The following is a 23,932-nucleotide window of genomic DNA, read 5'->3' on the forward strand; positions in this document are numbered from 1 at the left end:
GAATTGATGTTCTGTTTTTTTTTTAATTTAATTTAATTTTATTTGAGAACATACTGTACAGAGGGGTTACAATTACATGGGCAGGATAATGCATACATTTCTTACCAAGCATTGCAGCCTCCTCCTTTGTTGACCCTTCTTTTTATTAGGTTTTGAGAGTTCTATGCACAGTCTAGATTTGAGGCATTTTTCAGTTATAAGATTTGCAAATATTTTATCCTTGACTATGAGTACCCTTCATCATCATTATCAACATCCTCCTCATCCTCCTCCTCATCATCATCTTCATCACTATTAGAATTACTACCATTACATTTGTACATGTATGTACGGTCTTGGGGCTTGAACTCAGGGTCTCTGAGATTTGTTGCATTTTGTTAACAATTAATCCTTTGAGTCATACCTCACATCTGTTTTTTGCTGATTAATCAGAGATAAGATTCTCAGGGACTTTATTTTGTGGTCTGGCTTCAAACAGCAATACTCATATCACAGCGTCCCAAGTAGCTAGGACGAAATTCATGAGCCCCTGCTCCCAAATTCTATTCACTAATTGTATACGAGTTTTCACAGACCAAATTATTTTACACTTTTATTGAGTTCAACTATACCAAGTTTTCCTTTCCTATAATTTTAATGTGTAAGTTAAGAATGCTTCATCTCCAAAATTGTCAAGACATCTTTCTTTGCTTTATGTTTACATCACTCCTTTTGTTTTATATGCATGTTTTAATTCTGCTTGAAGGTAATATTTCAATAAGTAAATTTTCACTCTTTAATTCTCCCCAATACTGTCTAACCTATCACCACTTATTAAAGAGAATTTCATTCCACAAATACTTAGTTTTACCCCTTATTAACTATTCCTTGATAATAATTATGTCGTTCTAATATAGTGCCTTACAGACCTATTGAGCTCTGTAATCTTTCCTCTACAAACATAACATTTTACGCTAACAGGTTTAATATTCGACAGAGAAATATGTTCCAGTTTATTTTCCTTTGTCAATGAATCAAAGAGTACTGGTCAGGTGTTTTTAGAAATTGTCATAAACCTATAAATAAAACTGTGAAGCTGGGTGCTGTTAGTTCATTCTTGTAATCCTAGCTGTATACAAGGCTGAGAACTGAGGATTGCGGAACGAGAATGTCTGAAAGACTCTTAGGTCCAAACCACCAGAAAGCCAGAAGTGGCACTGTTGCACAATAGGTAGAGCCCCCACTTTGAGCTGAAGAGCTGAGGAACAGCACCTAGGTCCAGATTTCAAGTCCCATGAATGATCAAAAAAAAAAGTAGGGAGGCAATTTATATCTTTGTTCAATTGTATCCTCCAATCCACAAAAATGATATGTCCCCATTTATTCAGATTTTTATTTAGATTTTTAATTTTGATTTTATATTCAGCATTGTATAATTTTCAATGACGGTGGGTGAATATCACTTTAATACATTTTGACAGTGTGTGGAGTTAGCACAAACAAATTCACAGTAAACAGTTGAGAAATAAGGGACAATGGGAATGGAGAAAGACAGAAACAGGTTAATCAGGCCCTTGATCAATATGTGAGTGTGTAAAATATTTCAATAAGATTTCTTTGTACAATTAATATACACCAATAAATAAATATCTTCCAAAGGCATTGGTATTCAATATGACATAAAGGATAAATACATTTTCTGTGGTGAAATGAAAGAAAGATACAGATAAGATACAGACAAATGAAAATAATAATGTACATATGTCTATATACATGTACATACACATCTGTATATTCATACATATGTATACATATCTATAGGTATTTGTATATATACACATATTAAGTATGAATATATGTATATGTACACATAATGTGTATACATATATATTTATTTAAAGAGACGAATCAGAAATATATTAAGAGCATATTAATGACAATGAAAAACTTTAGCCATCCTGAATACATTATCAAAAAGTCCAAATACATATCTCTTTAGTAATATAACAACAACAAAGGGAGACATGGAAAGATCATAGCATACCTAGACATTGCATACATATAGAGATTAGGGGAAATAGAAACAACAATAAGATAGCCTGCACGACCACTATGTAGAAATTGGAATCCTTATACATTGGTGATTGACACTTAAAATGATATAGTCAGTTTGTTAAACATACTGGCGATCTTTAATATATTACACATAGAGTACACATAGAGTTGCCTCTATGATCCAGGATGTTGAATCATAATTTTATATACAAAATATATTTCAACATAAGTCCAATGAGACACATGTACAAGAATATACATAGCAAAACCTTTTACAATAACATATAATAAAATATTGAAATCCCCATTGAAGATGTTATACAATATACACATGCATATAAAACAATATGCTCTATCCATGAGAAAAATTTACATGGACTTACTTTGGAAACAGTAATATTACATGGGCTAAATGGATAAAATAGACTATATTTTCTAATTACATGAGCTTTTTAATGTTGGCACATCTGTAGATGTAGAATATGAAATAATAGCTGCTCAAGAGGAGGGTAGGTTGAAATGATGTCAGGAAGTGATTACTGATAAATATTGCAGTACTTTGAAAGAGGAGTGATGATAAAATGTTCTAGAACTGAGGGTGATGTTCTTACACCAACTCTTTAACATTCTAAGAATCATTGTATTTTATCGAAGAATTACAGAGAACATTTACATTAACCTTAGGAAAAATTTTAGAATAGTAGTCAGTGAATCTGAGTGATAATTTAGAATTTAAAAGCACAGAATTCTGAAATGTATAAGTTTAGTATGTCGATGAATAAGACTATCAAGAAAATATGATCTGTGATATATTCTCTGAGTGACTATACATGACATTGTGAGTGAGTGAATATTCTAAAAAATTATGTAAATAAAGGGATGAGAGAGAATTGAGAGGGATGAGGGATAATGATCAGCAAGATGCATTGTACTGGCCATGGAATGTGGCTTAGTGGTAGACTGCTTGCCTTGCATGTGTGAAGCCCTGGGTTTGATTCCTCAGTACTACTTAAACAAAAAAAGATGGAATTGGCACTATGACACAAGTTGTAGAGTGTTAGCATGAGGAAAAGAAGCACAAGGATATTGCCAATGCCCTGAGTTCAAACCCCAGGGCTAGCCTAAAAATAAAAAAGATGCATTGTATTAAGCCAGGCACTAGCAGCTCACACCTGCTGTCCTAGATACTCAGGAGGCTGAGGATTGAGGTTTGAAGCCACCCCAGCCAGGAAAGTCTGTGAGATTCTTATCTCCAATTAAATCTCAGAAAAATCTGAAAGTGCTGCTGTGCCTCAAGTGGCAGAGTTCTAGCGTTCATTCAGATGAGCTCAGGGACATCGCCCAGATCCAAAGTTCAAACTTCAGGAGAGAAAAAAAAATAAAAAAAACCTCAATAAACACTATTCATAAACTGCTTTGTCAAACAGCAATTTCCATAAAACCACTTCAAGTTAATTAAAAAATGTGATTAGAATAAAATACAAGTCATTTTGGGAACAAGACATAGGATTAAAAGATTGTTTACAGGGGACAAAGTAAATTTTATATCATGCACTTTGGGTTGAAATGTTCTTCAGTCTTCTTACATCATTTATTAAATTGACAATACTGCCAATAATAGGTCAATTTCCTTGAGGAACAGGGTGAATTCTGCTGTCTTTTGATAGCAAACGATAGGGTGAATTGTTTGCCTCTTATTGAAGTATATCTTATATTTTAAAGTAGATTTGTCCTAATATAATATTAATTTAATCAATCATTTCATTAGGGCAGATTTTTTCCAGTAAATTTTATCCCTTATAATAAATGAAAGCATGCTGTGTCAGTCTCCTAATAATATAACAAAATATTTATAAAATTAACATAAAAGAAGGAAAGATTAATCTTGACTTCTGCTTTTATACATTTCAGTTTATGTTTCTTATTATGATTGCTTTGGTTTGGTGGTGGCACATTACCCCATGTCAGGATCATGTGATGGAGTATGTGTATTCACAGAAGCCAGGAAGTAAAGAAGAGGAGGAATAGAAGTCGGGAAAGGGAGAAAGTGGAGGAGGGGAAGAGAGAGAAGGAGAAGGAGACAGAGAAGAAAAAGAAGGAAGAGGAAGAAAGGATTTTGATCTTAGCAGCCTTTTTGATCACTCTTTCTCAGTGACCAAATCTCTACGACTATGCCCACTTGAAAGGGTTCACCTATTTATGGCAACATAGTGAAAGCTAATTATTAATCCCAATCCTTTATGATTTCAGATTTAATTTCTAGAGTGGTGCATAATATTTCTATACAATTGTGGTAACGTCAACAGAATATTTAGGGACACCTAAATATTTACTTGAGTTAAGCAGAGAAGCTATTTGGCATAGAGGTGGTTTGGTTTTACCATTGCTGGAAAGATGAATGAAATATTTTGAGTGCAAATACCTTTTACTTAGCAGATAAAGAAGCTTCAAGAGATTTCATTTTTGACCCTCAAAAATGACTATTTCATCTAACTCATAATGGCTTGAATTTTTCATAATTTTATGGCATTTCCAATCAAGTATTTGTCCTCTATAGTGAGGTTCTTTCTTGCCAGTTGAAGGAAAAGTGAATATTATCACAATCATTTATTTCTTAGTTATTCTATAGAGAGCAGGTATATTATGAATTTCCTGCCATTCAAAAATAAGTTATATTCAAGTCTATTGGAATAATTGGATAAGTGATGGAATATTTTGCTTTAGTTATCTCATATTGAGATTGATTCAATTTCTAAAAATAACTGTTGACATAAAACACACAAAATTCAGTGTTTCTCTGAAACTACTTGTTACTCAAACCTCAGAAATACATGACCAATAACTGAGATTTTTATATAATCAAAAATTTTATGAATTTACATTTTTATGTCAAATATAGTTTAGGTTTAAAGGAAGAGAAAATCATGTGACCACAGTAGATAATATTTAATTCAATGTAAAATTGCTTTATTCAGCATGAAAGAGCCTATTGCTTTTAGCTGACATGAAAAATTTGATTAACCATCCCTTTTTCACTTTTAAATAATAGAATATTTCAATTTGTCCAAAGATTCTGTCATTTCAACTTTTGAGTGTATATTTTTAAAAAAATGAAAACTATTTTTCAAATTGCAGGTTCAGGTTTAATAACTAAATAAATATCTAAATGTTAATTTGTTAATTTGAGCCCCTAGAATTCAAATAATATGAAATTTAATTTAGTCTTGGATATATTAAACTTGTGCTGAATATGGGTGTCTCCAGCTTGTAATCCTCGCTACTCAGTACGCTGAGGTTCAAAGCCCACACACATCAAAACACACATACATATATCACACACAAATCACACATGCATCACAACACACAAACACACACACACACACACACATACATACACACACACTTACACAAAGCCAAAAACGGAATTGTGACTCAAATGATAGAGTAATATCTTTGAGGGGAAAAAAAACCTAAGGGATAGGTCTTGAGTTCAAATCACAAGAAACACACACAAAATATTATACCAAAATTCTTATTTTAGTTTGAAGAAATAAACAATATCATGAAAAGTAATATATGTCATATATCTTGCAACGTTTGTGAAGTTGTTTTAGTATAATTTTTCTTAAGATAAACATAGGTTATTAAAATTAATATTAAACTAGTTAATATATATAATTACTCATAACATCTTGGAGGACAACAGTTGGTATTATTTCCATAGCCATAAGAAATATTCTGAGTAAAAGAAAGAAGGAAGATTGGAAGAAAGAAAGAAAGAAAGAAAGGAAGTAAGGAAGGAAGGAAGGAAGGAAGAAAGAAAGAAAGAAATAAGGAAAGAAAGAAAGGAGAGAAAGAGAGAGATGTAGGGATGGAGGGAAGGAGGATGGAAACAAAGAAGGAAGGAAGGAAGGAAGGAAGGAAAAAAAGAAGGAAGGAAAGAAAGAGGGAATGAAAGAACGAAGGAACGAAGGGAGAGAGGGAGAAAGGAAGGGACAAAACAATTTAATTTATAAAATCTGTTATTAGTCCTACATAAACTTCATGTAATTAACCCTTTAGTGAATTTAAGTTTGCAATTTTCACTTCTTCGCATGTTCTCCATGCATGAATGAAACCAACAAATGAAGCATTATAAATAGCCAGGTGAATCTGTTTGCATCTGTAGTAATATGTATGCGAATCTTTTTCGCATTTTCTGTACATTGCAAACAATTTACACTTAGTTATAAATATTCTAAAAATTGATGTAACCAAAGGATGTTAATATATTATATAATGTGAATACTGTATTTATAATGCTATTAATATTACACTCTTCATGTTATATTAATTATAAAAATTTTATTATGTACTTTATCAGAGAAATTAGAATCCTCTGATTTTGGTGTCTATTACAATCAAAGGAGATCTGTATTTGTTGTCTCAAATGCATATTTCTGAAAGCAATTAACTCATCAGAGATTTTCAAATACATCAGAAGGACCTTAGAAAAGCTGTACATGGCTTTACATGGCTACATAAGATGTGGTTCAAGAGCCACTAATCTATCATACTTCACTTTACAATCACGATAATTATTCCCATTGTAAGAAGAATCATTCACATAAGTCACATGATATAAGCTTGTCCTTAAGTTATTATCTTCTATGAAAAAATATCCCAATAATACACTACACTGAGTTAAAGCAAAAGTTGCAAAGTGTATTGGACGATGTAATTCCTTTCAGTTACACATGTTGAAATTCTATTTCCCTTTCTGGTGACATTAGAATCAGCCTTTCAGAGATGACACTACAATAATGATCCTGATAAAAGGAGCCAAATATAATTACTCTGCCATGTGGATGTCCAGCAAATAGATTAAGATGAACCAGAAAGTAGAACCCCATAAGACAAGGAATTGCTTTGAACAACCATTTTTATAATCAATGTTCAAGCTTCTAGAATATGGGTAATATATTTCTGATGGTTTTATGCCACATACTTTGAAGAATTCACTTATAAAAGCCCAATGGCTGACAAAAAGCACAGAAGTTTGAGTTAAATATCACAAAGTCTGATAAAAAAGGATTGTTAATATTTTATTATTTAAAATTTATTCTCCAAGTCCCCAGGTTAAAAATATTTTTAAATGGGAATTAAATTGAGTTTCAACTCTAATCAACTCATAATTAATTTTTCAAATATTTTTATTATCTTCAAGTAGTTGTTCAAAGGAGTTGCCATTCATTGAAACAGCATATGGATACAGTGCATCTTGAACAATGTCATCACTTTAAACATTCTCATCCACCCCTCCCAATCAACAACAATCCTTATGTATCTCAATATTATGTTATCGAATTACTTGCCATTTAACAAAGCAGTTTATGTGTACAATGCACCTGGAATTGAGTTATCAATTCAACATCTTCACTCTCATTTAACACTATGCCTTCCTTTGTATATTTCAATTCTGGGAAGTAAACAATGGATTCTTGCCTGTATTCTATCCTTTTCACCTTCAATTTCCTACCCCTGTCAAATTGCCCCCCCACCCCGTCCTCTCTTGCAGTACATATTTACTGGAAATTATTTTGTTGAGTTTTAATTAGTCTTTTAAGAAACTTAGGGTATTTTCACTCTCCATGAACTCTGACATTTCAGATAATTCATTTGTACCATCCAGTGTGTTTACTTTTACATTAATAGGCACCTTGTACCTACCACAAATGAGGAAAATCATGCAACCTAAGTTTTTCTGGGTCTGCTTTATTTCACTGAATATGATTATTTCTAAGTGTTTCATTTTCCTTAAGAATGTTGCTATATTATTCTTTCTTATGGATGAACAGAACTCCATTATGTATGTATATATGTATGCATATATGTGTATATATACATATGTATATATGTATGTATGTATGTATACACACATATATATACATACATACTTGTGATTAGGGATCAATAAAATTATATATATATATAACTTATATGTATATATAATACATATATACATATGTAATTCTTGATCTCTTTTTACAATGAGAGTCATCTGAGCTGATTCCATATGTTGGCTACAGAAAATAATGTAACATAAACATGTTTGTTCTGATAGCACCAGTGTGGCCTTGTTTCTGCTCTATTGGATAAATGTTCTTAAGTGGAATTGCTGGATCATAGGTAGCTCTCTATTCGGTTCTGTTGGCAACTTCCATAGTGTTTTCCAAAGTGGTTGAACAAGATTACATTCCCACCAACACTGTAATAGAGTTTCCTTTAGGCCACAACCCTATCAGTATCTGTGATTGTTCGTTTTTTCATGACATTGTAACAGGGGTGAGATGAATCTCAGTTGTGTTTGGATTTGCATTTCTTTTATGGAGAGAGATGTGTATATTTGTCATTCTTACTACTTCTAAGAAGTTATCTTTAAATCTTTATCCCATATATTAATTGGGTTCTTGTTTGTTTGAAGGTTTATTTTTGTTGGGTTTAACTTATTGATCTCTAACTATGAGTTAGTTATGAAAACCCTTGTCTGATGCTTAGCTAGTAAAAATATTCTTCCATTCTGTTCTCTTTATATCCTGCTAACTTTTCTTTTGCTATGAAGAAAAAACTTCAGTATGAAGCAATTCCATTGATCCAGAAAAAATAATATTACACCGTTCATGAGGAAATGGAAAGACTTGGAACAAACTTATAGAAAGAAACTTTAGAAAACAAAATTTATAGAAAGAAAGACTCAAATAAATATAGGTTGTCTGATTTCCCTCATTTGTTGTATTAGAATGTGCCTATTATTCTACAAGTAAAACACAGTTGGATGGTAAAAGAGAAAACATTACACTTAGACATCATAAATTATAAAAGATTCTAAACATTTATACAGTGAGCTCAAAGGAGGATGCACTTTGGAGAGTATCACAAGTGCTCAATAGCTATATGAATATTATCATATAAAATAATGTTCATCAAAATGACCTTCAAGAAATGATAATGAGGGTTCTTTTATTGTTTTGATTTTTCCTTCTGTCTTCTGAAGCTGGTTATTTTTTTGCACCTTTGGTCTTATATGTAAGTTTGAAAAGTGCAAGGGGGAACAGAAATGGTGGGACAAAGGGTGAACAAATGCAGCAGTGCTACTCAATAGACACTACATTAAAACTGAACTATACAACTTGGGGGCAGGGAGGTTGAAAGGGAAAAACTGGGAGAAGATGAGGGAAGAGGTGACACTGTTCAAAAAGAAATGTGCTCATTATCTGACTTATGTAATTGTATCCCTTCTGTACATCATTTTTACAAATTAAAAATGGACCTCATAAACAGGCCAGAGTAGCTATACTAATATTAGATAAAATAAGCTTTAAATTAAATTGCCTTAAATTTAAATTAAATTGCCTTGCATGTATGAGGCTCTGGGTTCGATTCCTCAGCACCACATAAGCAGAAAAAAGCCAGAAGTGGCGCTGTGGCTCAAGTGGTAGAGCACTCACTTTGAGATGAAGAGCTGAGGGATAGTGCCCAAGCCCAGAGTTCAGGACCCATGACTGGACCAAAAAAAAAAAAAAACAACAAAAGAAGAATTCTAAATATCAATGCCCTGAATCCTAGAGCTCCTAAATTTTTCTACAAGTACCACTTACCCTAAAATCATGCATGCATCCAAACAGATTGTTGGTTGATTGAACACATCATTCTTACTTCTGGACAGGCCATTAAGGTAAAAACTTAGCAAAAAAACTTTAGAGATAAATAACAGTATTGACAAGCTGTAACTAACAGATATCTAGAGATTATTTAACTTAGCAGCATCATAATATATATTCCCCTCAGCAACTCATGGAATGTTCTCCAAAATAGATCATATCTTAGATCACAAGGAAAATCTGTGAAATTCAAAAATAAAAATGAAATTCTCCTTGAATCCTGACAGACCACATTGAGATCAAATTAGATATCAACATCAAAAGGCATCACAGAAAATTCTGAAACTCACAGAGACAAAATAACACATTGTTAAATGATTAGTGAGTCACTGATGGAATATGGAGGGAAGTTCCAACGTTTATGGAAATCAGTGAAAGTGAACACACAAAATACTGCCTCTTCTGGGACACAACAACACAGGCAATACTCAGAGTAAAATTTATAGCTTTGAGTATGTGCCTCAACAAACTAGAACAATCTTGAAGCAACACTAATGATGCACCACTAGGTCCTTGAAAAACAGGAACAAACCAAACCAAAAACCGGTAGACAGAAATAATACAAATTAGATTAAAGTAATACATGAATCAGAGTCTCAAAAAACATACAAATAATCATAATTGACTTTTATCTACTAGTAGCTCACAAATTTGCCCAATGAATGTCAGTGTAGCTATTTTCAGAGATAGACTCAACCGCTCAAACCAGTGAACAAAACAGACTACTAGGATTCTAAGAAACAAAGATTTGTTTGCCTTTAAATAGATTTACTCTGTTTTTATTATTAAGGTGCTTTAAGAGTGATTATAATTACATGAGTCAGGTAATGAGTACATTTCCTTTTATGGAATGTCTTCAGTTCCTTTACTTGTTCCCAGTCCTACGCTACTGTCCCCACCCATGTGTTAGATCGTTCACTTTCATCAATGTTCAATGAACTCCACTGCTGCCATTTTTCACCGATTTCCCTATAGCTCTGTGCTCACCCTCCACCTTCTTGAAGACGTAAAATGAATATACCAGACATAAGGTAAAGAAGACAGAATCATCACAAACTATAAACAACAACATCAGACACAAAACAAAAAAGAAGTCTTCTGTTTCTATATCTCATAGTTTGTTTCAGTTATGTAAATCATGTTATATAAATATAATTATTGTTTATCATAAAGTCAATTCAGGGATTGAAGTGTGATAACTTATAAGTTTGCTTTCTATTTAAGTAATGCTTTTTATTTTAACATTAAATGTGTAACACAAGTCAAGTCCTAGTGAAATCTGAAGGTTTAGATTTAAAGTTAAGTTTTCAAAATGTCTAATAGTTCCATTTTGGCAACCAAAATGAAAAACAGGAAAGTTTTATCCTCAAGAATTAAATAACTTTGGGCTGGGGTGGCTCAGTGGTAGAGCACTTGCCTTGCATGCTCGAGGCCGTGGGTTCGATTCCTCAGCACCACATAAGCAAAAAGAAAAAAGTCGGAAGTGGTGCTGTGGCTCAAGTGGTAGAGCATTAGCCTTGAGCTGAAGAGCTGAGGGACAGCGCCCAGGCCCAGAGTTCAGGCCCCACGACTGGACCCCTCCCCCCAAAAATTAAATAACTTCATGTGCAAAAAGGTAAAATATATGTAATATTAATTTAGTGGAAGTAATAAATCAAATACAATTGCAATGCATCAATTCCATAAGTTATGAGAACTATTGATAAAATTAATATAACTTATTTTAACGAGATTACTTAACACATGAAACATGTAATAATTTTCTTTTCTAGGTGAACTGGATAAAGAAATTAAAGCCCAAAGATTCCAGTGTCCTGTGTGCTTAATACGTGCCAATTTACACATATGCTTTGCTCATCTCAATGTTATTTGAAGATAACTGAGAACAGGACTAGAATGGAAAGAATCACTCAAATATTTACTTTTATTTTGTGACTAAATATGTTTTTTTATATCTCTTTATTTTATTTCAAAAATATGGTAAATTTTACCATAGCTAAGATATGGAACCAACACAGATGCCCCTCAGTAGATGAATGGATCAAGAAAATGTGGTATATATACACAATGGAATTCTATGCCTCCATCAGAAAGAATGACATTGCCCCATTTGTTAGGAAGTGGAAAAACTTGGAAAAAAATATATTAAGTGAAGTAAGCCAGGCCCAAAGAAACATAGGTCCCATGGTTTCACTTATATGCAATATCTAGTATATCTATGAGTCAAGCGGAAAAGGTCAGATAATGTGATCTCAGGAAAAGGAACCCTTAGATATGTATTTTAATGTTTTTTTTCTTTCATGCATGTGTTTCTAACACATTTATAAGATTATCTCTTTGTTGCTTTGTATGTCCCTCCCCCACAGTATAACCCCTGCTTTCACTATATTTGATGTCAGTATAACTTATGGAGGAGATGGGGAAAAACCAGTTGTTTAAGGATACAGGTGGACCTGTTGCAACAATGAGAAGTACAAGTTGTCATGTCCAAAACGAGCTTTACAACGTCTGGGGGGGGGAAGGGGGGAAGGAGAAGGATTGGGATTGGGGTGGGAGGGGGGAGGCTGGGAAGGGATGTGAAGGGTAAACAAAGGGAGGAGGCTGCAATGCTTGGTAAGAAATGTAAGCATTATCCTGCCCATGTAATTGTAACCCCTCTGTACAGTATGTTCACAAATAAAATAAAATTAAACTAAAAAAAATATGGTAAATTTATTTAAGTCACATGAATAATAATGAGAAATAATCAGCCCCTATCTCCTTAAAAGACAATCAATAAGAAAGGAAACAACAAACATAAAAATTGAACCTCATCTTGAAATGGTCTTTGTGTATTGTGGTGGTTTGTAATTGTGGATTATGTGACTATACCATGAATCTGGGCTAAAATCACTAGGGCTACTGGAAGAAAATTTCAAAATATAGTGCAGCTAACACAGCCGTGCAGTTGTTTGTTGGTTTCACTACAGTAGCAGCAGGGCATAAATTGTGCAAAGGAAATAATTCTACTACTTTGCATGCAAGAATGTGATGAAAAGCGTACTGTTATCTTCTTAGATGAAATATGAAGACCACATTTTAAAAGCTTACTAAACGATCAGCCCTTTAAATAACAGTGCCATTTTTAAGGCACTCTAGATAATTCAAGTCCTTCATCTCTCCACAACCATTACTGCCATTCACAAATGATTGCCAAGGTGAATTTGCAGTTCTTTTAGATATTTCAAATGGCTTAGGAGGAACATAAACAATAATTCCAGTTTTTTGAGAAAATTTAATGTACAATCAGCAAACAAATCAGATTCAACTCCATAGCATAACCTTTAGGAAAAATGAATTAAGGAATATGGCTTGTACTTTGTAATTTAATATTAGATATTAGAGCAAAATACCAGAAAAAGAATCTGCAAGAAATTAACAGAAGTCTTTGATAAGATATTAAAGATTATCTAGGGACAAGTAATTTTACCTACAATGCCTATTATATTATAGCATATTTTTATCTGCTAATCAGAGAGACTCAAAAAGATTTTTAAATATGATATGAAAAATGCATCATCATGAATGAATGAAATCAGGAAATAGATGGCTCAGGAGCTGAGTGGTTTGTTAAATATTATTATTTTGAATGATCTGGTGTTTTTGTATGTGTGGAATTATGAGTGTATTTTATGTCTGGGCAGGGAAGTTTGATTATTAGAACATTGTCTGATACCCAATGTAAGGAACCGAATCAGAGTGATAAATATGTGAGCGTTTGTGCGTTTGTGTGTTTGTGTGTGTCTCTGTGTGTGTGTGTGTGTGTCTGTGTGTGTGCCTGCAAGTCTGTGTTTAGAAGGAAGAATCTTATTATGCTCAGGGTATATATTTAATTCTATTAGGTATACTACATTAATGACAGCAGATAAAAGTAATTAACATTTTGCGCCATATGTTTGTGTTCATATGATTGCGTGAACAAACTAAAAAGTTATGTTTGGGGTATGAGTTTTGTGAAAGGTCAGCTGAAATTATAAACATTTGCAATCATCAGAAAGATATCAATGGCAATCTTTTCAGTGTAGATCAATTTTAGACAACACTTGCAAGAATATGTAATCTTATATGGAAATGCAATATTTATTGATTTTTTCCATAGCTACAGTATTCTAAAAATTTGTAGGAAAACCAGTTAAATTATGGAAACATAAAAGTAATGTGATTATTTATTGCATACAGTTTTACACTTTAGTTTCATTGTCAAAATACCTTTATTTCAACTGTATTGGAAGGAAAACACTAAATACTACATTTCGTGCCATATTTCATTGGGAAGCTTTGTCTGTATCAATAAGTTCATTTCTTTTGGTTCTGCTTTCCTATTCATAACTCTGTTTCTCATACTAGTCTTCTAAGGACTTTTTCTTTCTTCCCAATTAGGCTTCAATATACCTCATGCTCTGTTTGTTTGCTAACAGTAGTCAGTCTACCATTTGAACTATGTCTCCAGCCCAGAGATTTTTGTAGTTAATTGGCGATAGAACCTTATGAACTTTACTACCAGCCTGAAAACCATTATCCTCCAAGTCTCATCCTTCTTAATCACTAGGATTATAGAGATGAGTCATGGACCCCAAGAATCAATGACTTTTCATGTCTTATAGATTCCACATGTTTGCTAGTAATTGTAGTGATAAACTACCATAGATTGGGTAGTGTTAACACTGTAAATACATTGCCTCTGAGATTGTGGAACTAGAACTCCTAGGTCAGAGTTGTCTTCTTCTGAGTCCTCTTTCCTTGGCATATTCAAGGCCTTCTGCTTCTCTTGGAGGACACTTCAACTTAAATGCTACCTTTGAGATTCTGTATCCAAATGCAGTCACTTTCTGAGGCAATGGGTTTTTGATCTTTAGTATGATGTCAGTGGGACAGTATCCAACACATAACAGATTACTTAATGGATAGAAGAAAATCTCTAATAATAAATTATTTGGTTTGGACACAGAAGTTATGGTTGTACTTGTAAAACAATTAGCAAGAGAGGTAAAGGTTTTATTAGAAGTATGAAATATGAAGTCTTGACCTTAGACATGCCAAATTCTTACCCTGGCACACACTTAAATTCCTAGCGGTACCGGGGGATTGAACCTAAAACCCTGTACTTGTGAAACAGCATTTCTACTACTGCCATACCTGCAGATTGTTATTGGATTGCTTATTTTGAGGTAGTATCACTATGCCTGGGCCTGACTGGACTGTGGTAATCTTAACACAAGTAAAAAAGATTGCACCCAGCAAATGGTTAGAGTTTCTGAAACTTCTTTTTGTGCTAGGCTTGCCTGGAACTGGAATCTCTAATCTGTTTCCCAAGTAGATAAGATTACAGATTTGAGCCACTTTATCCAGTAAAAGTATATTATTTGAAAATATCTTGATATTGCCTATATTTGTGATTAACATACATAACTAACATTAAATTTCTCCCTCTTTTGTTTAATACTCTGAGTTGAAAACATTGGCTTACTTGATATACATGGCTTTGTTTTGGATGGAATCTCATAACAATCCAAAAAAATCTCCCAAAAGTTTATGTCAAAAATCATGGAAAAAAGGCTGCAGGTTGGAAAAAAATTGATTCTTAAGTTATAAATGCAATCTATTTATAGTGTTAGTCAATGCTTTCTTAAGTATGAGAAGAGAAGAAAGGCAGAAATGGAAAGATGTCAGATATAATTTTGATAACCTACTAAGTCTCTGTAGAAATTCTGTAGTTGTCACTTCATGTTAACTTCCTTTCTTAAAGCTTGCTTTATTACAACCCTGTGGGTTGGACTGATTGGTTAACCTTTCCAGGAAATGAGGTTGATTTTAGAAGGCTGATGGTGTGGTAAATAAGGAATGATGAGAATGAGCACAGATATTGTCACAGAATGAGCCAACCAGGTTCAACTGCTGAACAGCAAAACAAAGCTAAGTATCAAATCTGATGATCCACATTGGAAGATATATAGATAGATATGTATACATATACATTTATTTGCATGCGTGAAATAGTAAATCTCCATTTGAATATAGAGAAACTTGACCTGACAATTATTAAATTATATCAAACTGGTTGCAGGAAAGGTACAGTAAAATATCAATAGTTAGCATAGATTTTGCATAGATTTTTTTAAAGGATGAAATTCTTTCTTCATAATATACTTTACAAATACCCTTAGTATGTTTTAAGTTTTTTTTACATTGTGGTAGGAACATCTGTACAATGCTGAGAATTGGAATTTCACACAATATGCAACATGGGTAGGCACTGGTGGTTCAAGGATTTAATCTTAGCTAGTTAAGAGATTGAGATCTGAAGATTACAATTTGAAGCCAGCAAGAGTAGGAAAGTTCTTTAGACTCTTATCTCCAATTAACCATAAGGGCAAATGGAGTTCCAGTTCAAATTGTATGTAGATCATTGGCCTTGACCACAAAAGCATCATCCAGACCCTGAGTTTAAGCCCTAGGATCAAAAGAAACAAAAACACAAAATACAAAAAGGAGTAAGATATTTTATAATGAGGCACATTTTTATGTACTCTACATTGTTAGAAAGACTAGACTTCTCTGTTAGCTTTATAACCTACCATAATAAGTGATATTGTCCATGTATTAAGCAGAAAGGCTTACTCAGATTTACAAGTTTGATGATTTCAGTGCATGTTCAGTTGGTTTTATTGCTTTGGTGGCCTGTGGCAAGATTATGTCAAGGTGGGGAGTATGTCAAAGAGAAATGTTTATGACCTAGAATGATTAAAATATAAAAGAAGAAAGTAGATGAAAGACTATGTTTTCATGGGTTTCACTCTGAAGAACTCAATCTCCAGAAGAACTATTCAGGTATTCTCCACAGTCTGGGAGGGAACGGAAAGCCATTTTTCTTTCACACATAGGCCTTTCTGGGGCATACTAAAATCAAATGGCAACATCTTCACCAATAACAGAATATTAGTCCATTATGATTTACAGAATAAGTTTCCTGGCATATATTTTCTTTTGTACTTCTTTTTGTGGGGGTGATATAAATATTTTTTTTCCAGAAAGGCAACCTGGTTTTAATCATTATCCATCAAATTTATGCTGTCATATAATCAGAGAGTTTTTTTGAATAAATTAACACAATAGTAGGCTCATTTTATGCCAACACAAAATATAAACACTAATTACATTTTCACTGAACAACCACTCATAAAAAATCATGAAATAATAAAGTCCAAGTCCATGTCAATTTTTTTTTGTCAGTTGTGGGGCTTGAAATCTGGGCCTGGTCACTGTCCTCAGCTCTTCAGCTCAAGGCTACCACTGTACCAATTAAGCCACAGTGCTGTTTCTGGTTTTTAAGTGGTTTATTGGAGACAATTTTCTCACAGACTTTTCTGCCCAGGCTGGCTTTGAACCACTATCCTCAGATGTCAGACTCCTGAGTATCTAGGGTTACAGGCATGAACCACCAAATCCCAGATCCAAGTCAATTTTAAACAAGCAATCTTATTGAAACTTCTCGCTTTTTTTCCAATAAAAAAATCTATTTTTTCAACATTAGTTTATAACTATGAGTTATTTTTAGATGTAACTGGGAATTTTTTTAACAGAAACAAATATAATTTTTACTATTACTAAGTATCTCACAAAAATCCAGTGTAATTGATTTTCTCCAAAGTCAATTATTTCATACTACTCACATTATTATTATTACATTCTATACTGCATATCATGTGAAGTGAAAATAGAAAATAGTTTGAACAATTTCATATAAATTAGTAGATGCTATTTTAGCATTATAAATTCACATCTGTGGTTTTAAATGAAGGAAAGAAGATTTTAGAGTTAAAATCCAATAAGAATGTGTAGTGTGTCTCAAATAAACCAAAAATTCTGAGTTCATACAGACAAGATTATTACCATTGGAAATAATGAGGCAAGAGGAGGCAGAATTCAAATCACGTCTAACATTATCTGTTATTCTCCCTCATCTTCCACTAACAAGACCTCCCTGGTCCCAGTTGTCACAAAACTTCAAGTGTCTCTCTTAGTATTCTATGTGGAAAAGGTCTAAGTCACTGATTCTTTTTCTACTTTGTGTTATATGAGACAAAATTTAGACACAAAACAATTGAAATAAAATGCACACTTATGTTGAAGTCACCACAACTGGAAAAACAATCAAGAGATTGGAATTCCCCCAGGAACAAAAACATGTTATACCCAGATTTTTAAAGTACAAAAACATCAAATACATGTTAATTTGAGTAGAGTATAAGGATAACTGTCTCTCAGAAATAAGGTTGTGTTAATTTGTAATTAAATTCATCTAGATGAACGTAATATAGCAAATCCCGTGAACGGATCAAATTGTTTAAAATAAAAGTAACTGTATGTGAAGTAAGATCTGCACATATTTAAAAGAAAAAAATGCTACAGTATCAAATCACAAACAGCATGACATACTTGAAAACTTCAGAAATGCAATGAATAAGTCCAATAGTATCCGTATTGAGAACTAACTACTGATTTAACAAGAACAAAATGTGCAAATGATAGCATCTGAGGAGCGTACATGAGTGTACATAATTTAAAACTACTCTAAATTACAGTGTAGAAGACTGAATGTGGTTTACCTAAAGGAAACCATAAACACATGATATAAATGAAATAAAAAATCTAATGAAAACAGAGAATAGAAGTAGTTTCTGGAAAAAATATTATTTTAATAAATGGTGGTCAAAATCTTTCTAGCACTAACAAAATTGCACACCTAATTGGTTATATCCAAAAAAGACCCAAGTTACTCGAGCTGATTTGAAACTTTGGCAAAGTAGCAGGATACAATTGTAACATTATTACGGATTTGACTCGGGCCTGGAATTCATTTCCTCTTTGATCTGACAAATAAAATATGAAAGAACATAACTTCTCCAACTACATATCAAGATCTAACTAAACATATAATCCAAAAAATTATCATGCAAGCCGTATTGCAAACTGGCGTATAAGAAAAATCAATCATACTAATTCTGTATTTATTTTAAATAATTTTTTCCATAAATTATTTACTTTAGCTTGCATTTTTAAAACATTTTGTTGAATAGTGTATAACTTGGTAACTAATTTTGGATGCTTCCTTAAATTTTGTTCTGAGTATAATGTCTCACTTCAGTTCCTAACCCATGAAATGATGTTCATTACAAAACAAATGCTAATAACCACTGTTTATATTACACTGAATCTCATAAGCATGATTTCAGTAAGCATAGGTTAACATTTTGATATCATGGTCTCATGACTGATGAGGCATATCTGCATGAGTATAGTTGTCCCTAGGTTCTTCAGCCTAAATTTAATCACTGTTAAAAAATGTTTATATCTTTGTCACTCAGCAGAGATTAATCCTGAGTATAAAGCCTAAGAAAAATGATAAGGTAAGAATTTAGCTTTTCTGAATATAAAGTAAAGAAAAATGCAGCATAGAGTAACTCATTGGTTTAAAGTCAACCTATTTCCCCAAAACATTCTTATCATTTCCTTACAATGTGTATTATTCTCAAGAAAGGAACTGGGAATGTGAGAAGAAGACTAACCAAGTATTGTCTTCAAATATAAATAATTTGGATTTACCTCTTTATTTCATTATAGGCTTTTTGGATAAAAACTGTTTGATTAATTGATTTCCATGTCAGGTATAACATATCCTACTTGCATATACCAAACTACATTCAGAAAATGGTATGTAGCGATTAAGTAATGAAAACATATTCAATATATAGCAAAAAGTATATACTTATAGGGATAATATTTTGAAGAGTGTATTGAAAATATTCTAATATAATAATTAATTGGATTGAACAATTTCACATTGACAGCAACTAACTAGAATATTTTAATGCTAAATCGACAAGATTGTCTTTCTAAAGGAGCAAAACAAATTTCTCCTTTTACTTTATCAGGGAAAAAACTGAACAAAAATTGGAAATTAACATATAAATCTATAACAACAGGAATGAATTTTTGTCTTTTTATTAGCAAATATTAATTTCAAAAAGTATTTTATTATGTTATACACATAGGTCTATATAATGTAGCTTGCTAAATTTTATTTATTTTATTAATTTCATAATCCTATTTTTATACTTTTATTATGCCATCATACTAACATAAACTATTTGAAAATATATACTCCACAATATTTCTCTTTATCTCCTCTCTTACTTTTTTCTAAATTTAATCAGTTCCATCTTTTATACCTTAGTCATTCATTTTCTTTTCTTTTTTTTTTTTTTTTGTCGGTCGTGGGGCTTGAACTCTGGGCCTGGGCGCTGTCCCTCAGCTCTTCAGCTCAAGGCGAGCACTCTACCACTTGAGCTACAGTGCCACTTCCGGTTTTCTGATGGTTTATTGGAGATAGGAGTCTCATGGTCTCTCCTGCCCGGGCTGGCTTTGAACCGCGATCCTCAGATCTCAGCCTCCTGAGTAGCTAGGATTACAGGCGTGAGCCACCAGTGCCCGGCCATTTTATTTTCTAGGTCTAGAGTCTGCATATGAGAAATCTAGTATTTGTTTTTCATAGTATGGCTTATTGCTTCAATATGAAGGTTTCCAGTTTTATCTATTTTCTTTAAAATGCTATAATTTCATTATTATGTCTGGCTAAATAATATATCTTGTGTATATATGCATATATATTACAATTTCTTTATTCAATTAATGATTAAGGAACATGTAGCTTAATTCTGTAGTTATTTATGTTTTATATATGGGAGAAAGAATAATGGAAATAATGAGGTTTGGACTGAGAAACATGGTCTTTAGGCAGGCACTCTAGTATTTGAAACATCATCTCAACTGCTCTTTTATAACTATTTCAATAATGTATTATATCTAAAAAATAAAATGTAATTACATTGAAAAGGTGTTCTTTTTCAGTATCTATATTATTACCTATTACAGTGATTCATTTAGCGTGTCATGTGAGTGTGGGGATGTATGTGAGCATGAAAATGCTTGCATGTTTTTATATGTAGCTGACTCTAAGGAAACTGAATTTATGTGAGATATAGGATTCAAATGAAGGTTTCATACCTGTAAGTTGCTAAATTGATGTATATGTCTAGTATGTGGAGTGTGATTTCCGGATTACATTTTTGTAGGTTTCATACCAAGTAAGTAGATGTTTCTATTCCAAAATCATAAGGAATAAAACAGCTAATCTGTTTCATAATCATCCAATCTTAATACTCCAGAAATTGTAATAAGTGGAAAAATTGCTTGAAAGTATGATGAGTCAGTAGTAAGCCTTTAGAAACTCTAATTTTCCCCAAAATCTTCAGATGTACTCTTTGGATATTAATTACAAATCTATTTATAAACATACAAATATAATATGATCTTATATATGTAAATATGTTTATATAAGGGAAATATACATTAATTATATTTAAATGTGTACCATAAATATTCATTTATATTTAAATATAATTCATCGCATCATATATGTGTGTATATATATATTTTTTCTCTTCTTTGGTCAGTCATGGGGAGTCAACGTCTAGTGCGTTGGGGTCCCTGGGTAAGGGTCACGAAATCACCAGAACACAGGGGATGCAAAGTGCAAACAGCAATTGCCACTGCATGCTGTGCTATATTGTTAGTGGGTATTTAAAGACAAGCAAGCAGGATCTTTGCCAAGATTTAGTCACAAGACATTCACACAAAAAATTTCAACAGATACATTTTTACTTAACCTATGAGACAATATCTTGGTATATTATTATCTAAACTATTTTAGAGCAAGCTCAAACCACTTTTCCAGTCTCAGGAAAATGTTTGACCAGCTGTTCATCTATGTTTAAGCAAGCAGAAGAGCTACTTCCTCAGCTCCCAGGAGTCTGTGACATGTGTTTTGAGATAGGGAGAGAGAACGTTTTCCCTCTCTAGCCTGGCATGCTAAGAGCTTTCCTAATACTCAAACACAGTCCTCAGATAACCCTGAGGCTGGAGCCTGGATCATTCTGCCTCTTCAACATAGACCCTGATTCTTCACAATTTCCTTTTTTCTTTTGTTTTAAAAGTAAAGCTTTTCACAGGGTTATCATAGAATCTTGCATTGGATTCATAAAAATGAAATATAACAGTACCAGTGTAACAAAATAATAACAATCATAATTTCCAGACCACTAGTAGTATGTGAAATAGTTTGTAGTATTCCTTTCGGATCCAACCCTACCAAATGTTTAATAAATGCATCAGTGATAGTAGAAGTGTCATATTTGCAAATTGTTTACCAAAAATATCATGTATACTAAATTGTAACTAAGCAATCAATTGAGCAGCAGTAGAATTTCCAGATAAATACTGCTGTATTAAATTCCAATCTTGAATAGATTCATTACATTTTACATTAGTAATGCAAAAGGTAGTAGAATTTCAATCACATTTTAACAATAACTGTTTTTCCACAACCAATAACTTTTTTTCCTAACCATCCCAGTCTGTTTAAGAATACTAATCTGTGTTTGTAATTGAGCATCAATTTCTACCTGTGAGACCCACAATTCATGTGACTCCCGGTGCCATTCTTCCACAAAGTGTTTAGTTTGTAAGGAAGTGTGTAGGGCAATTCCAGACACCACAGCAACAATGGTAATAGCAATTAAGCTTAAAATCACAGCTACAATGGCTCCAATCATATGCTTTATATGTTTTAGTAGTTTGGTAAAAAGTTCAATAACAACATTATCCAAAGTATTTTGCGACCATTCTCTTCCTAATTTAACAGGTAGCCAAATATGAGTTCTTTGTTGTAAAATCATAATACTATCACTGTCATTAAAATTAAGAGAGGAATTAACACAAGAATACAGGCGACAATTAAAACAAGAAATAGTAGGAGAAAATGTAAAATTTCCCACTAAAAATACATAAGGCGAGGTACACAAGCAGTTACATCATAACATTTGTACAAAATAAAATTATAAGTGGACCCAGAATTAGCTGTCCCCGAAAACAATCCATTTGATAGCATCATGGGTTTCTGCTCCGCTGCGACCTTCCAAAGATGAATCTGAACAGCAGTGGGTGCAACCATGAAAGTCCATCGAGCATCTGCAATGCCTCCATCTCCCCAGGCCATCAATCGAGCTCCAGTAAGCGATCCATTAATGGCATCCGGCATCCTAGTAACATTAGATAAATCACATCTAGTAATATTCCATTCTGAACAAGTGTTAATAAACTGTCCAAAAGGTCCCCAATTAATAAAATTATTGAACCTTTTTCCAAATGTTCCTCTACACTCTTGCCACACAACAGGCTGATATTTTAAATCAATATAAGTAAAATCAGGGCACATAGGTAAGGATAACTCGCCATCAAGTTGATACTTTCCCAGCTACTATTAATGGACCAAGTAGTTATTCACTGCAGCTGTGTTCTAGAATTGGAAGTGAGTTTCCCAGGTAAAACCAAATGTTGCCAATTTATAACTAAACATGGAGGAGGCCCCAGACAAACAGGCAAGGAATGAGAATAGTAAGTAAAATTTAAAAAGCTGCCATCATCCTTATTGTAAAATGTCAAATTATTCCAAGGAGGAGATAAAACAGCAGGAATAGTATAGACAGTTATATCCATGTCTCCCCAAACAACAGGTTCCAATAAAGGAGGGTTAGGAACAAAGGCCCAATAACTTACATTAGCATTAGCATGGACAGAGTTTACAGTAAACAGGGCACACATGGCCAGGAACAAGTTCTCGGCCATGACAGGTTTACCAGTGTGTTGTAACATCTTTTGTCCTTCTCCAGTCAACTTTTTAACCTGTCCCCAGGTGGGCAGTGGGGATTTCTTCTTCCTCAACTGGCGGCCGATTCCTTGCAGGATACGGGGCTGTCCTCACTGGCTGCATCTGTATCCATCGGGCAGGAAGCCAGTATTGTTTGCCATCCTGTGTAGACACAAAACCATATCATCGCCCCTTATGTAATAATGTTCCTAGTTGCCATTCTGTGTCCAATGTAATCTTAATCCATACAGTAACATTTAAATAAGATTTTTCTGATATTTGTTCAAAATGGCGCTCAGCTCTAGTTAAAATATCTCCTTATGCAAAATATTAAATAATTTTACATGGAAAACCACAACATATCCATACCTTCATCCACCTTTTCCTCCTTTTT

The sequence above is a fragment of the Dipodomys spectabilis genome, unplaced genomic scaffold (assembly GCF_019054845.1).
Source record: "Dipodomys spectabilis isolate Male_0828 unplaced genomic scaffold, ASM1905484v1 ptg000307l, whole genome shotgun sequence".
NCBI lineage: Eukaryota > Metazoa > Chordata > Mammalia > Rodentia > Heteromyidae > Dipodomys > Dipodomys spectabilis.